This window comes from Oryx dammah, unplaced genomic scaffold (assembly GCF_014754425.2).
Source record: "Oryx dammah isolate SB20612 unplaced genomic scaffold, SCBI_Odam_1.1 HiC_scaffold_26, whole genome shotgun sequence".
In the NCBI taxonomy this organism is placed as follows: domain Eukaryota; kingdom Metazoa; phylum Chordata; class Mammalia; order Artiodactyla; family Bovidae; genus Oryx; species Oryx dammah.
In genome coordinates, this window is record NW_024070210.1 from 47,888,177 (window position 1) to 47,903,609 (window position 15,433).

Below are 15,433 nucleotides of genomic sequence, written 5' to 3' on the forward strand. Positions count from 1 at the left end.
AGTATTGGATCATATATTCTAACTCACATGGTCGTTGAGAGAAGATGTGAAAGCACTTTGAAAATATCAGGTAATATGGAAACAGAATTTCCTTATATGATCCTCAGTGCAAGAAAAGTGGTTGGGAAAAATCATGGCTAAGAGATTTTGAATTCTTTATTGTATTTCCTAAAGCTAGAGACACAGAAATAATATATAATGAAGAGAAACAAACTGGCTTCTTCTTAATGATTCATCAAGAATAAAAAGACAGTTCCCTGGCATCTCAGTGGTTAAGACTCTGAGATTCCACTCCAAGGAGCTTGGGTTCCATCCCTGGCCAGGACCTAAGATCCCACCTATGGCAAATTGGAGGCAAAAAAAGAAAAAAGACCATTTTACTTGGCCATGGATTTTTAGGTCATTTTTACTTCCAAATCCTGACGACTTGCTACATATCAGAATCACCTGAAAAGCATTCAAAATTTCAGATTCCCAAGGCTCTCCCCAGTTGTTCTGAATCAGAATCTCCAGAAGAGGTCTAGCAATCTGTCTTTAAATGCTCTCTCAGTGACTGTACAAAAAGAACATGGTGCATGAGACTCCTTATGCTCCCAGGGTGACAAAATTCCTAATAAAAACATCCCTTCGCCTTGCTGTTGTACTGTTTTTTCATGGGTCTTGGATATGAGTTCCAGAGTTTGTCTTTAGTCTCTCATATGGAGAGATGCCCAGGTCTTTAGTCTCTTGTCTGAGAGATACCCAGGCTGGTAGGTGCCCAACATGCTACTGGAGATCAGTGGAAAAATAACTCCAGAAAGAATGAAGAGATGGAGCCAAAGCAAAAACACCACCCAGTTGTGGATGTGACTGTTGATGAAAGTAAGGCTGATGCTGTAAAGAGCAATATTGCATAGGAACCTGGAGTGTTAGGTCCATAAATCAAGGCAAATTGGAAGTGGTCAAATAGGCAATGACAAGAGTGAGCATCGAATTTTAGGAACCAGTGAACTGAAATGGACTGGCATGGGTGAATTTAACTCAGATGACCCTTATATATACTACTGTGGGCAAGATTCCCTTAGAAGAAATGGAGTAGCCATCATGGTCAACAAAAGAGTCTGAAATGCAGTACTTGGATGCAATCTCAAAAACGACAGAATGATCTCTGTTCATTTCCAAGGCAAACCATTCAATATCACAGTAATCCAAGTCTATGCCCTGATCAGTAATGCTTAAGAAGCTGAAGATGAATGGTTCTATGAAAACCTACAAGACCTTCTTGAACTAACACCCAAAAAAGATATCTTTTTCATTATAGGGGACTGGAATGCAAAAGTAGGAAGTCAAGAAATACCTGGAGTAACAGGCAAGTTTGGCCTTGGAGTACAGAATGAAGCAGGGCAAAGGCTAATAAGAGTTTTGCCAAGAGAATGCACTGGTCATAGGAAACACCCTCTTCCAACAACACAAGAGAAAACTCTACACATGGACATCACCAGATGGTCAATACCGAAATCAGATTGATTATATTCTTTGCAGCCAAAGATGGAGAAGCTCTATACAGTCAGTAAAAACAAAATGGGAGCTGACTGTGGCTCAGATCATGAACTCCTTATTACCAAATTCAGACTTAAATGGAAGGAAGTAGGGAAAACCACTAGACCATTCAGGTATGACCTAATTCAAATCGCTTATGATTATACAGTGGAAGTGACAAATAGATTCAAGGGATTAGATCTGATAGAGTGCCTGATGAACTATGGATGGAGGTTCATGACATTGTACAGGAGGCAGTGATCATGACCATCCCCAAGAAAAAGAAATGCAAAAAGGCAAAATGGTTGTCTGAGGAGGCCTTACAAATAGCTGTGAAAAGAACAGAGGCATAAGGCAAAGGAGAAAAAGAAAGATATACCTATTTGAATGCAGAGTTCCAAAGAATAGCAAAGATAAGAAAGGCCTTCCTCAGTGATCAGTGCAAAGAAATAGAGGAAAACAATGGAATGGGAAAGACTAGAGATCTTTACAAGAAAATTAGAGATACCAAGGGAAAATTCCATGCAAAGATGGGCTCAATAAAGGACAGAAATGGTATGGGCCAAACAGGAGCAGAAGATATTAGGAAAAGGTGGCAAGAATACACAGAAGAACTGTACAAAAAAGATCTTCATGACCCAAATAATCAGGATGGTGTGATCACTCATCTGGAGCCAGACATCCTGGAATGTGAAGTAGAGTGGCCCTTAGGAAGCATCACTACGAACAAAGCTAGTGGAGGTGATGGAATTCCAGTTGAGCTATTTCAAATCCTAAAAGATGATGCTGTGAAAGTGCTGCACTCAATATGCCAGCAAATTTGGAAAATGCAGCAGTGGCCACAGGACTGGAAAAGGTCAGTTTTCATTCCAATCCCAAAGAAAGGCAATGCCAAAGAACGCTGAAACTACCATACAATTGCACTCATCTCACACGCTAGTAAAGTGATGCTCAAAATTCTCCAAGCCAGGCTACAACAATATGTGAACCATGAACTTCCAGATGTTCAAGCCGGATTTAGAAAAGGCAGAGGAACCAGAGATCAAATTGCCAACATCCACTGGATCATCGAAAAAGCAAGAGAGTTCCAGAAAAAACATCTACTTCTGCTTTGTTGACTATGCCAAAGCCTTTGACTGTGTGGATCACAATAAACTGTGGAAAATTCTGAAAGAGATGGGAATACCAGACCACCTGACCTGCCTCTTGAGAAACCTGTATGTAGGTCAAGAAGCAATAGAACTGAACATGGAACAACAGGCTGGTTCCAAATTGGGAAAGGAATATGTCAAGGCTGTACATTGTCACTCTGCTTATTTAACTTATATGTAGAGTACATCATCAGAGAAGGCAATGGCACCCCACTCCAGTACTCTTGCCTGGAAAATCTCATGGATGGAGGAGCCTGGTAGGCTGCAGTCCATGGGGTTGCTAAGAGTCGGGCACGACTGAGTGACTTCACTTTCGCTTTTCACTTTCATGCATTGGAGAAGGAACTGGCAACCCACTCCAGTGTTTTTGCCTGGAGAATCCCAGAGACAGTGGGCCCCCATCTATAGGGTTGCACAGAGTCGGACACGACTGAAGCGACTTAGCAGCAGCAGCAGAGTGCATCATGTAAAATACCAGGCTGGATGAAGCACAAGCTGGAAACAAGATTGCCAGGAGAAATATCAATAACCTCAGATGTGCAGATGACACTACCCTTATGGCAGAAAGCAAAGAACTAAAGAGCCTCTTAATGAATATGAGAGGAGAGTGAAAAAGTTGGCTTAAAGCTCAACATTCAGAAAACTAAGATCATGGCATCTGACCCCATCACCTCATGGCAAATAGACCGAGTAACAATGGAAACAGTAGCAGACTTTATTTTTTTCTGCTCCAAAATCACTGCAGACGGTGACACAGCCATGAAATTAAAAGATGCTTGCTCCTTGGAAGAAACACTATGACCAACCTAGACAGCTTATTAAAAAGCAGAGACGTTACTTTGCCAACAAAGATTCGTGTAGTCAAAGCTATGGTTTTTCCAGTAGTCATGTATGGATGTGAGAGTTGGACTATAAAGAAAGCTGACTGCCAGAGAACTGATGTTTTTGAACTGTGGTGTTGGAGAAAACTCTTGAGAGTCCCTTGGACAGCATGGAGATCCACCCAGTCCATCCTAAAGGAAATCAATCCTGAGTATTCATTGGAAGGATGATGCTGAAGCTGAAACTCCAATACTTTGGCCACCTGATGCGTAGAACTGACTGATTTGAAAAGACCCTGATGCTGGGAAAAAATGAAGGTGGAAGAAGGGGACAACAGAGGATGAGATAGTTAGGTGGCATCACTGACTCAATGGACATGAGTTTGAGTAGGCTCAGGAATTGGTAATGGACAGGGAAGCCTGGCATGCTGCAGTCCATGGGTCACAAAGAGTCGGACACAACTGAGCCACTGAACTGAACTGATGGAGAGATTCAGGTAGAGCTAGCTATTGTTGATAGGCCTGTCCCTTTATTTAAAACAGTACATGCTCAGTCATGCCTAAACCACAGTAGAATGCACAGCTTAGGCTAGAGCATGGATCAGTAAACTTTTTCTCTGGAAGCCCAGATAATAAATATGAGTTTTGTAGGCCATGCATTCTCTGTCACAGTTACTCAATTCTGTCTTTATATAAGGAAAGCAACCATAGACAATATATAAGTAAGTGGCTGTGGCCATGTTCCAGTAAGACTTCATATATAAAAACAGTGTGCTGAATTTGGCCCATAGGCTGTAATCTGCTGACCCCAGACTATAAACTGGATCATGTAAAGGACTTTGGAGATCAGAGGACAGGTATAGGCTGCAGATACAAATAAGGAAGACATTACCTAAGACTGGATAAACTCACCCAATACCAGTGAGAAATGAGAGTAAAAAAAAAAAAAAAAATCCAGGGAAATGCTGACATTTTAAAGGATGGACTGAAATAGAGGAGCCTGTAAAGGAAAATAAGAAGGAATGAAAAATTTAAAAGAAAAAAAAAATAGGAGTGTTAGGGCACTCAAGAAAAGGGCGAAATGATCAAGATTTTCACATGCTACAGAAAGAAATACTCATTTCTGTCATATCATCCTTGGCCTGGAATCTACTCAACCTCCTTGTTTTCTTATATTTTGAAGTATTTTTATAGTGTTGCTGTTAAATTTTTACATTTCAAAATTTTACCTGTTTATAAGTAACAGTGAATATAGTAGGGTTGTTAAACATAAAGATGCTAATTGAGAGCAGGAGGAGAAGAGGGCAGCAGAGGATGAGATGGTTGGATGGCATCACCTACTTAATGGACATGAGTTTCAGCAAACTCTGGGAGATGGTAAAGGACAGGAAGCCTGGTGTGCTACAGTCCACGGGGTCACAGAGTCAGAATGACAGCAACTGAACAACAACAACAAAAATAAGTTGGTTTAGATTAACATGTAAACTTTTTTTTCAGAAAAAGGAAATATTTTATAAACTCTATTTTTAAACTTGTAAAATCATAGAATTTTTCACAAAAATAAAAATTAAAAAACCCAATTCTACATATTTGGTAAATTTGCAATATTGGTTTAAATGCTTTCAGAAGACTATTGAAATCATGGTCAGTTTTGCAGCCTCTATATATTGGTCACCTATATCCAGGATCCCTTTGTTGACAAATACAGATGAGTTATTAATGCTCAATGTTTAGGGAATCAAAACAGCACACTTTGGGGGACTGCTTGTTTGAATCAGGATTCAATCAAAACATAAAAATCATGTAGTAATTTGAACAATAATTGAAGAATTACTGACTATAGCAGAAGGTTGCAGTGGGGAGGGATTGGATAGTAAAGAGTAAAGAGAAAGCTAAAAAATAGTAATGTTAGTTGCTCAGTCGTGTCTGACTGTGACCCCATGGACTGTGGCCCACCAGGATCCTCTGTCCATGGGATTCTCCAGGCAAGAATACTGCAGTGGACTACCATTCCCTCCTCCAGAGGATCTTTCCGACCCAGGGATCGAACCCGGGTCTCTTTCATTGCAGGCAGATTCTTTACCATCTGAGCTACAGAGAAGATCCAAAAATAGGAGAAATGCAAATATAATTTGGGAGGAGCTACAACCCTTCAAACTGAGTTAGAGCTCTCTCTCTCTCCAGGCTAAGATCCTGACCTGACTGGAGAATGTGCAGCCAGCAGTCTAAGGGGAGTGCCAGAGAAAGTATTGCTCCCTGGGTACTGCCTGGATTGCAGGATCCTGGCACTGGATAAGTTGCGAGCATGGCAGGAGCTGCACACTGGAAAAGCCATGCTTGCTGCACGGAGCCTACCGAGAGGAGAAACTGGAGCAGGAAGAAAAGCCCCTTCCTGCTGTAATGTCTCTCTAACCCCCTCTGCTGAGAAAGTATAACATCATGCTGCTTGACAAAGGGAAAACAAAGGGTTCATCTTCCTTTTTGGAGAAAAGGCAAAGAAGGGTAAATTGGGATGGAGAGGCAATAAATTGTTTAAAAAATCTTTTGGCCACGCCACAGGGCATGTGGGATCTCAGCTCCATGACCAGGTGCCCCCTGCATTGGCAGTGTAGAGTTTTAACCACTGGACCACCAGAGAAGTTCCTAACAAATTGATTATTTATTTATTTTTGGCTGTGCTGGGTTTTCACTGCTATGCACTGGCTTTCTCTAGTTGTGGTCAGTGGGGGCTACTCTTCGCATTATGTGAGCTTCTCACTGCTGTGTCTTCTCTTGCTGCAGAGCATGGGCTCTTGGTGCCTGGGCTTCAGTAGTTGCAGGGTGTAGGCTCAGTACTTGTGGCTCTCAGGGTCCGTTGTTCTGCAGCGTGAGGAATCTTTCTGGACCAGGGACTGAACCCATGTCCCCTGCGTTGGCAGGCAAATTCTTATCCACTGTACCACCAGGGAAGTCCCCCATAATAAACTATTTTTGACACAACACTGTGTACTTGAGGCTAGCAAAGCTCCCCAGCTCATAGCAACATCACCTTTGGTTGTGGAATATGCTGTCATAAGATGATGGCTTCCAATTTTTTGCCGTCTTTTCCTAAATGTATATTTATTTTCTAGGGTATGAAATATGGGGGAAAGTTAAACTGCAAAATACCCTTGAATTCATTCTTTTCAACCTCTTATATCCCATCCATCACCAGATTCTAAAAGTTTTACTTTTTACCTTCTAAATATTTCTCTGATGTGTCCATTTATCTCTTTCTCCCAACTGCCACCACCCAAGTTTAGCCATGATCATTTAGCTTTTTCCTAGACTACTTATAATAATCACTCAGTAGTTTAGTCCATATCAGCCTCAACTCCAATCTATTTCCTACTCTGTAGCTAGAGTGTTCTTTACTTTTTTTAATTTTTATCTTGAAATAATTATAGCTTTAACAGGAAGTTGCAAAGAAATGTACAGGGAAGTCCTGGGCATTCTTTCCTCGGTCTCCCCCAATGTTAACATCATGTACAACTATGTTTTTGTTGTTCAGTCACTAAGTTGTGTCTGACTCTTTTGCGAGCCTATGGATTCTCCAGGCAAGAATACTGGAGCGGGTTGCCACTTCCTTCTCCAGGGGATCTTTCCAGCCCATGGATTGAAGCTACATCTCCTGCATTGGCAGGAGGATTCTAGAACCACCAGGGAAGCCCCATGTACAGTTATAGTACAGTCAGTTCATTCACTCATTTGTGTCTGACTCTTTGCAACCCCATGGACTGCAGCACACCAGGCCTCCCTGTCCATCACCAACTCCTGGAGTTTACTCAAACTCATGTCCATCAAGTCGGTGATACCATCTAACCATCTCATCCTCTATCGTCCCCTTCTCCTCCCACCTTCAACCTTTCCCGGCATCAGGGTCTTTTCAAATCAGTCAGTTCTATACATCAGGTGGCCAAAGTATTGGAGTTTCAGCTGCAGCATCAGTCCTTCCAATGAATATTCAGGACTCATTTCCTTTAGGATGGGCTGGTTGGATCTCCTAGCTGTCCAAGGGACCCTCAAGAGTCTTCTCCAACACCACAGTTCAAAAGCATCAGTTCTTCTGTGCTCAGCTTTCTTTATAGTCCAACTCTCACGTCCATACATGACTACTGGAAAAACCAAAGCTTTGACTAGATGGACATTTGTTTGCAAAGTAATGTCTCTGCTTTCTAATATGCTATCTAGGTTGGTCATCACTTTTTTTTCCCCAAGAAGCAAGCATCTTTTAATTTCATGGCTGCAGTCACCATCTGCAGGGATTTTGGAGCCCAAAATAATAAAGTCTCTTGCTATTTCCATTGTTTCCCCATCTACTTGCCATGAAGTAATGGGACCGGATGCCATATCTTAGTTTTCTGAATGTTGAGCTTTAAGCCAACTTTTTCACTCTCCTCTTTCACTTTCATCAAGAGGCTCTTTAGTTCTTTGCTTTCTGCCATAAGTATGGTGTCATCTACATATCTGATGTTATTGATATTTCTCCCGGCAATCTTGATTCCAGCTTGTGCTTCTTCCAGCCCAGTGTTTCTCATGATGTACTCTGCATAGAAGTTAAATAAGCAGAGTGACAAAATACAGCCTTTATGTACTCCTTTCCTGATTTGGAACCAGTCTGTTGTTTCATGTCCAGTTCTAACTGTTGATTCTTGTACAATATAGTATGATATTGAAAACCAAAAATTTAAATTTTAAAGAAATTTATATTGGTACAATCCATAGAACTTATTCAGATTTTACCAATTATACATACATGAGTGTATGTATGTGCGTGTGTGTAGGTCTATACAATTTTATCACATGTATAGCCACTACCACAACCAAAATACTTATACTATCAGCACAAGATTCCCTGATAACAGTTCTCTAGTGTTCTCTTCACAGCTACACCCATCCACTCTCCTAACCCATAGTGGCAGCCACTAACCTATTTTGCATTTTTATTGTTATCTTATTTCATGAAGGTTACACAAGTGAAATCATGCAGTATGTATCCCTTTGAGATTTTGTTCATGTAATATAATTTTCTTGAACTTAATCCAAGTTATAATGTGTGTCAATATTTTCCTCCTTTTTAACTTTTTAGTATTACTCCTATCCCACAGTATGGATGTACCACAGTTTGTTAAACTACCCACTGAAGTACTACATAGATAGTTTCTCTCTTTTTTTTTTTTTTTGCTATTATGAGTAAAACCATTATGAGCACCCATGAACAAGTTCCTGTATAAAATTAAGTCTTCATTTAATGCAGTTGCTGGGTTATATGGTAAGTTCATTTTTAGTTTGAAGTAACCTCCAACCTGTTTTCCAAAATGTACAGTGCTCTTTTAAAACACAATCTCATCTTGTCATCACTTTACATAAAACTTCTCAATGGCTTCCCACTGCTATTACAATTAAGGCTAGATTTTTTTTCTGAACACAAACTATAAGGCTTATACGATAACTTCCACTGATTTCTCCAGCTTCATCCTGTACCACTGCCCTTGCTCTTACTGTTCACAGACCTTTTAAAAGTTTCCTGCAACGTACTCCTGCCACAGGGGCTTTACAAATGCTGTTTTCTATTTCAGGAATGCTCTTCTCCCTACTCCTAGTCTAATTAACTCGAACTCTTTCATTCTCAAGTATTTCTCTCCTCAGGGACGTCTCCCTGTAGTCTACCTCAGATTCTGTTTTTTCATGTACTTTCCTTCTTCACTTATCTGTTTGAAACTACATATTAATTTTTGTGACCATCTGATTACGTTTTGTCTTTATTGTCAGACTTCAAAATTCATGAGAAAAGGGTTGTGTTGATTTTTATTTATTATTATCTGGCACATATGTGCTAAACAAACATTTTTTGGAATGAATGAATGAATTATATACTTGCTGAAAATTCAGTGTCAAAGTCTTAACCTTCTATAATTTTTTCTATTGATTATTTAAGTTATACTAACTACTCTAAGCTTCCCTGGCAGCTCCGTGGTAAAGAATCTGCCTACCAATGCAGGAGACATGGGTTTGATCCCTGGGTTGGAAAGATTCCCTGGAGAAGGAAATGGCAACTCACTCCAGTATTCTTGCCTGGGAAATTCCATGGACAGAGGAGTCTGGCGGGTTAGAGTTTATGGAGTTACAAAAGAGTTAGCATCTTCTCTGGCAGTCTAGTGGTCAAGACTCTGCTCTTCCACTGCAGAGGACACACGTTCGATTCCTGCTTATTGAACTAAGATCCCACATGCTGCACTTGGCAGCCAAAAGAAACAAAGAATAGAAGAGTCAGACAGGAATTAGTGACCAAGCAACAAACTACTCTAAAGCTGGGGAAAAGATACATTAACTACTCATGGTTAAATGGTCAACTAAGTAACAGATTCCTTTAGCCAAATTTCTGTTTCCCTGATGGCTCAGTTTGTAAAGAATCTGCCTGCAATGCAGGAGACCCTGGTTCAATTCCTGGGTTGGGAAGATCCCCTGGAGAAGGGAAAGGCTACCCATTCCAGGATTCTAGCCTGGAGAATTCCATGGACTATATAGTCCATGGGGTCACAGAGAGTCAGACACAACTGAGCAACTTTCAGACATAGACAAATTTCAATCATATACAGTTTAGACGAATACATTATGAAATATATTATTTCAGACCAAGCATTTTCTCAGGATTCCTCCTGGATGATTGTTACTGAAAAATAACAGAGAAAATGATTGATTGGGCATATGTAATCCTTTTAACATATTCAGGAGTTTAGCAATACAAGAAAGGGACAAGTGTCTATGTAACTGTTCATCTTGATCATTGTCATATGAACTTGATATACCCTTTGTAATAACCACAGACTTGAATTTAAGATAATCAAGGAAGGTCCTCAGAATCTTTCCTGGGACAGTGTGGTTAAAGCATTTATGGTTAAATGGGGTGCCTCCAGTGGGACACGTGTGTCTGTGTCTGATCTTTTATTCTAAAGACATAGTGAGTCATGTACTTCTTATGTGACAGCTGATAAAGCAATATGGCAAAGTAATATGGGAGTTTTGCCTTGTTTTGCTCTGTTTCTTACAGCAAAACGGAAAAAGAGGCAGATTTTTTTTCAGGATATAAATACTGCCAACATAGGCAGACTACAACACTGTGGGTGCTTGAGAAATTTTTTAAGAGCATGTGGGAATGAGAAAGATATGTGCATATTTGTGAATGAAACACAGCACAGCAGGACTACCTAAGGAACAGGACAAATCTGGGTGTTAAAACAACAAACTGTAAATATGGAACAATTGTCATTTAATGAAATCTCTTTTAAAAAAGACAGAAAATGTGCCAGTTTTAAGCCTTTTTAGTTTGTATGTGTGTTGGCAGGGAAAGATTGGAAAAGGGGAGGTAAGACAATGACAAGTTGGCACAGAAACATTTGAGTTCCCCCAGTTTTTGTACATTGAGATTTTTTTATGAAGATATAATTTATGTCATAAAATTCACCACTGAAATATGTACCATTTAGCATATAGTATAATTCACTTTTTAGTGTATATTAGTATATTCATAGAGTTGTGCCAACCATCACCACTATCTAAATCTGAATATTTTCATCACCCCAAATAGAAACTGTGCTGATCAGCAGTCACCCCCTATTGTATTCACTGGTGATTCTTACCTGAATCAGTTGTTACTATCATAGTTGCAAAATGGTCATTTCTAACTCTGCCACTCCTCTACATTTCTTACTCGACATTCTAGTATAAGAAAGAGCTTTCTCCTTTTTTTCTCTCTCCCTCCTATCTTTCCTTCCTGTCACAATTAACTTATTTTATTCAAGGAATTATAATAGTAATTCATTATTCATTGCAATATTCAATTTGTTCTAGATTTGGCTAGTTGGAGCCCTTTGGGTGATTCCTGTAATCTTTTAAACATATCCCATAATTTCTTGAACAATTACTTTCCTTCTGACACAAGATGTTCCAGGATTAAATACTGTCTCTGCCCCAGCCCTAGATTTAGCAATTTTCCTCAAGGAGCCCTGGTTCCTTTCAGTGGGAAATTGTATTTAAAAAACAGAGTGCTTGATGCACTCATTGCCAATAAGTGTCATTGTTTATAGACTCTGGAAAAATGCAGTTTCATATGGTGCAACTACATACAGTAAATCATGAATTCATATCAATACATATGAATACCTCCAATTCCAAACCAATTTCACATGGTTCTTTATCTTTACCCCTTCCCTCCTAGTATCTTTCTTCTCCTGAATTGAGAAACCTGGCTCCCAGAGTTCCCATATTTATTATAGCTTTTGTTACAAAATAAGCAAAATGTAAAAGTACAGGTTTTTAATATTCAAATGTATATTAACCATGCATACAGATTATAAGCATATGCACTCATGTATACATGCACAGTTTGAGAGTATATGGTCATTCGTTTGAATTTTATTCAGGCTCTTTTTTCCCCAAAATGTCAACCTCACCACTTGTTGCTCCACTATTATTTTGATTTCACTTCCCCATGCTTTTGGATTGTAAAATTGCCCTGGTTTTAAAAAATTATCTATTAAAAATGTATATTACCTAGTTCTAACCACTTTATAGTTTACACCTTACAAAGAAATTAGTAGATAGCTCTTATAAGACTGAACTGGAAGGAACTTGAAATGAAGAAGGGTGAGAAAGACAGCAATAAGAATTGGAGGAAGTCAGGGAAGGTCTAATAGAGCAAAAGGCTGTTTTACTAATTATTAAAGAGGAGAGTGAAAAAGTTGGCTTAAAGCTCAACATTCAGAAAACGAAGATCATGGCATCCGGTCCCATCACTTCATGGCAAATAGATGTGGAAACAGTGTCAGACTTTTCTTTTTTGGGGCTCCAAAATCACTGCAGATGGTGACTGCAGCCATGAAATTAAAAGACGCTTACTCCTTGGAAGGAAAGTTATGACCAACCTAGATAGCATATTAAAAAGCAGAGACATTACTTTGCCAACAAAGGTCCATCTAGTCAAAGCTATGGTTTTTCCAGTGGTCATGTATGGATGTGCGTTGGACTGTGAAGAAAGCTGAGCGCCGAAGATGTGATACTTTTGAACTGTGGTGTTGGAGAAGACTCTTGAGAGTCCCTTGGACTGCAAGGAGATCCAACCAGTCCATTCTAAAGGAGATCAGCCCTGGGTGTTCTTTGGAAGGAATGATGCTAAAGCTGAAACTCCAGTACTTTGGCCACCTCGTGCGAAGAGTTGACTCATTGGAAAAGACCCTGATGATGGGAGGGATTGGGGGCAGGAGGAGAAGGGGACAACAGAGGATGAGATGGCTGGATGGCATCACTAACTCGATAGATGTGAGTCTGAGTGGACTCCGGGAGTTGCTGATGGACAGGGAGGCCTGGCGTGCTGCGATTCATGGGATCGCAAAGATTTGGACACGAGCAACTGAGCTGAATTTTCTTTATACTGATCTGAATATATGTATAAATACATGTAAAAGAAATCAGTATGTATACTGGTTAAGTACCAAGACACCTGGATCCATGCTGCCTGACTTCAAATCCTGTTTCTACATTTATTAGTTGTGTAATCCTGGGAGTTCCTTGATCTTTCTGTGCCTCACTGCTCTCATCTACAATAAGGACAATTATACCATCTACTCAAGGGGCTGTTTTGAGGATTAAATGAGCCACTGTACATCAAGTGCTTAGAACAGTAGCAAGTGTATATAGGATTCTGCTGGGCTTTTTACAATCAGGTCTTTAATGTTTTGTTTATCTGTGGTTTTGTTCATTTAGATTGTACAGGTGTCCAAAATTATCTTTTTCATGTGGAAATTTCTGTGAGAAATCTTCTTAGGATTTTTATTTGAATTGCCTGAAGTATATAGATTTATTTGGGGGTTTTGAAATTTTAAAAATAATGAATGTTCCTATCCATTAACTTGGGCTCTTTCCTTCTGTAAATAGTCCTTCAAATATGTGCTTTAAGAGAGCTTTATAATTTTCTCTGTAAAAGGCTTACATGTTTGTTACAACATTTTTAATCTTTAATTATTGTTGATATGGTAAATTATACCTTTAAAAATTACACATTGTAGAGGTTTGTTGCGGATAAATGAGAACTTTATTATACTTTGTATTTTGATCCTATACCCAAGGATCTTGCTTAAATCTTCTGTTTGGACCAATGGTTTGTCTATAGACTTCTCTTGGATTTCCTATGTAGACAGTCGTCATATGCATGTAATGATAGTTTCTTCATTTACAATTCTACCTACTAACCTAGTTCATGTGGGCTGGTATTGTTTTCAAGGTTCATCGATGCTGTAACATGTATCAGAACTTAATGTCTTTTTATGGGTGAATAAAATTTCATTTTCTGGACACACTACATTTTGTTTACCTATTCATCCGCTGATGGACATTTGGGTTGTTTCTAACTTTAGTTATTGTGAATAAACCTGCAGTTAACACTGGTGTTCAAGTATCTGTTTCAGTCTTTGTTACCAGTCACAAAGAGTCGGACATGACTGAGTGACTTCACTTTCACTTTTCACTTTCATGCATTGGAGTGTTCTTGCCTGGAGAATCCCAGGGATGGGGGAGCCTGGTGGGCTGCGGGCTATGGGGTCACACAGAGTCGGACACGACTGAAGCAACTTAGCAGCAGCAGCAGCAGCAGCCATGTGTGAGGGCTCATTATAGCCATTGTAGTAGATATGAAGTGGCATCTCATGGTAGTCTGATTTGCATTTCTCCTGTGACTCAGGATGTTGAACATCTTTTCATATTCTTGTTAGCCATTTGCCTACTTCTTTGGAGTAATGCTGAGTTGTTTGTATATTTTGGAAAGTAAGTCCTTATTGGCCAAATCGTTCACAAATATTTTCTCCCAGTCCACAGGTTGTCTGTTTTGTTTGTTTATGGTTTCTTTTGCTGTGCAAATACTTTTAAGTTTAACTAGGTTCCATTTGTTTATTTTTGCTTTTTTTCTATTGCCTTGGGAGACTGGGGTCATTATGTTTTAAGTGGTAACAAAATACAGGAAGATTTTTTCATCTAACCCTTAAAGTAGGAGTAGTTTACTACAGATATAATTGTATTTTCCTACCATATAATTCTATTCTTTTTCTCAGGGTTATCTTTGCCTTTTTTCCCGTCTACTTCATTGTCTTCTCTTAAATTGATTGTGTCTTCTTCATTTCCTTTTCTACCTAAATTAGTAGATTCAGAAATGATAACTTCTCTATTATTTTAGCACTTAATCTTAAATTTTTAACATAGTTATTTTTTTAAAGAATGCTAGAATACTTTGGCTCTCCTCAGTTTTCTTCTAGCCTTATGGATCACTCTTTCTAGTATTTTAGTTTAACCTTGTTTTAATATAAAATTCGTTAGTAGTATTTTGGTTTTATATAGTCAATGTTGATTTAGGATTACCTACCGTTCTCTCTTTGCTCATCATGAATTTTTAAAAAATTTTATTGAGACGTAACTTGTGTACCAGGGACTTCCCTAGTGGTCCAGCAGTTAAGGCTCTGTTTCCACTGCAGGGGACACAGGTTCGATCCCTGGTCAGGGAACTAAGATCCCACATACCATGTGGTGTGGCCAAAAAAGAAAAAAAGGTAGATCATATACCATACAATATACCCATTTAAATTATACAATTCAATAGGTTTTTTTTTAGTATATTCACAGAATTGTTCAACCATCATCACAATCAATTTCAGAACATTTTCATCTCTCCATACCCATCACTGAACATTCCCCATTCACTACAAGCTTCCAGTCCTTTGCAGCCACTAATCTACCTTCCGTCTCTATAGATACATGTTGCTCTTTTAGACTGCCTTCATTCACTTAGTATTTTAAAAAACTCATGCTTGCTATAGCACTTATCAGTACTTAATTCCTTCATATTGCTGACTAAAGTCCATTGAGTTAATATACCACATT